The 2,051-nt window shown below is 40.8% G+C and overlaps 1 non-coding gene across 1 annotated transcript; it reads right to left on the bottom strand.

The window, feature by feature from the left end:
* Positions 1–533: 533 nt before the first annotated feature.
* On the bottom strand, positions 534–640 carry LOC141635246 (small nucleolar RNA R71). Its single transcript, XR_012539945.1, has one exon. It is a non-coding gene; the product is annotated as a small nucleolar RNA R71 (small nucleolar RNA).
* Between the last annotated feature and the right edge of the window lie 1,411 nt (positions 641–2,051).

The raw sequence follows: 2,051 nt of genomic DNA, 5'->3' as shown, positions 1-2,051 counted from the left end.
TTGATTCCCTTTGATCCGGAGCCCGAGAGAACTTTTTGTAGCCGATTCAATTATTTCAAGGAGCTTGTCGAATCTTCTAGTCCATGTGGTTTGGGTCGCATTCGTACCAACTATCTTCTAGTTCATCATCTCCACCACCACCGCCATCTCCAATCAAAAAGATGGTGAAACTTTCCGATCATTCCAAGCCCACCTCGGCTATGCTTCCAAGGGATATCACTACTACCCAAATTGGAGTCGCGGAGTTCGAGTTCAAACCGGCTTTCATTGGCCTTGTGGAGATGAGGCCATTTGGGGAAAGTCCTTTAGAGGATCCCAATTTGCATGTGCAAAACATTTTTGACTATTTCTCCATGATTAGACGAACGGGAGTCACACAATATCAAATAAGGGAGATACTTTTCCCTTTTTCATTGAAGGACAAGGCTAAGCTATGCATCAATAGCCTTGATAGAACCGCCATGGAGATCAACACTTGGGAGACTTCGGCTCTTACTTTCTATCAAAAGTATTTTCCACCGGAGAAAACTCAAACCTTGAGGAGCCAAATCACGGGGTTCCGTCACCAAGGGCTAGAGAGCCTTTATGAAGCTTGGGAGAGATACAAGAAGTTGCAAAGACAATGCCCACATCTTGAGTTGGATCCTTTGTTTCTCGCTATAACATTCTACAATAGATGTTATGCCGAGTCCCGACGAGTTCTTGATTCCGCCAACAATGGGCGGTTTGATCAAATTGACACCGATATTGATCATGCCACAATTAAATTCATGGCGAAGCATGATTCCCAATATGTCAATTCCCAAAATATGCCACAAAATACTAAGGAGGAGGCTTCCGATACTTCCATCTTGAAGGCTCAAATTGCCCTGCTTCAACAAAACTTGGAGACTCAAAATGCGGCCTCGTCTATTCAAAAAGTCAATGCCATGTCCACTACTAACCAAATTGTAGTTTGTGAATGTTGCTGAGGTGCGGGCCATTGCACCACCTTATGTCAAGCCACCATTGTGGATTTCAAAGCTTTAGGCAAAGTTCATTTCCAAAAAAAGCAATACTGTGCTAAATCCTCAACCACAAAATACTTTTATGCCCCAACAACCACAAAACAATTTTTTCCCACAACAAAGGTTCGATTATCCACTGGGCTATCCAAATCAAAATCGAAGGCCACCTCAACAAAACTTTCGACAAAACTTAAAACCAACCCAAGGTCCACCTCCAAATTCCCAACAAAATAACCAAGGGGGAAGAAAACTTGAAGCCTTGGTGATGCAAATGGATAAGACCCAAACTGAATTTTTGGCACAAATGCAATAGAGTGACCAAGCTCACAATGCTACAATCAAAATTCTAGGGAATCAAATGGCTCAACTAGCCTCATCAAGCTCTCAAAGATAGACAGGTCAACTACCACCACAAGGTGAGAAACCACATGATACCGTTATTGCTATTACCTTGAGAAGTGGTACCAAATATGATGAGCCACCTATTCCCAAAGAAAGTGAGGAGATACTTGTTAAAATAAAAGTTTCTCCCAATGCAAAGAAAGCTGAAGTTATTCCCAAGAAAATGGATGAACCCATTGTTGTTAAGAAAGTGAAAGATGTGGAGGATGCTCCTCCAAAGAAAGATGTTGAAGTTAGAGTGCCAGAAAAAGACAAAGTGCCTTTCCCTCATAGATTGGCCAAGCTCCAAAAGGAACTCAATTTTGTAAGTTCATAGAATTGGTGAACAATCTATAAGTAACCGTTCCTTTTACCGAATTAATTACTCAAATTCCATCTTACACTAAGTTCATGAAAGATATTTTAACTAAGAAGAGGACTTTTAATGATATTGAAACTATAGCATTCACCGCCGAGTGTAGTGCTCTTTTGCAAATTAAGTCCCCTCCTAAGATAAAAGATCCCGGTAGCTATTCTATTCCATGCACCATTGACACCTATACTATTGATAAAGCTTTATGTGATTTAGGTGCTAGTGTGAGTCTAATCTTATATTCTATCTGTGATAAGCTAAACAAGGGAGTCTTAAAATGTACTAGTGTC

Source organism: Silene latifolia, chromosome Y, assembly GCF_048544455.1.
Source record: "Silene latifolia isolate original U9 population chromosome Y, ASM4854445v1, whole genome shotgun sequence".
In the NCBI taxonomy this organism is placed as follows: Eukaryota; Viridiplantae; Streptophyta; class Magnoliopsida; order Caryophyllales; family Caryophyllaceae; genus Silene; species Silene latifolia.
The sequence above is the reverse complement of the archived record's forward strand: the minus strand, read 5'-3'. Positions and strand labels throughout refer to the sequence as shown.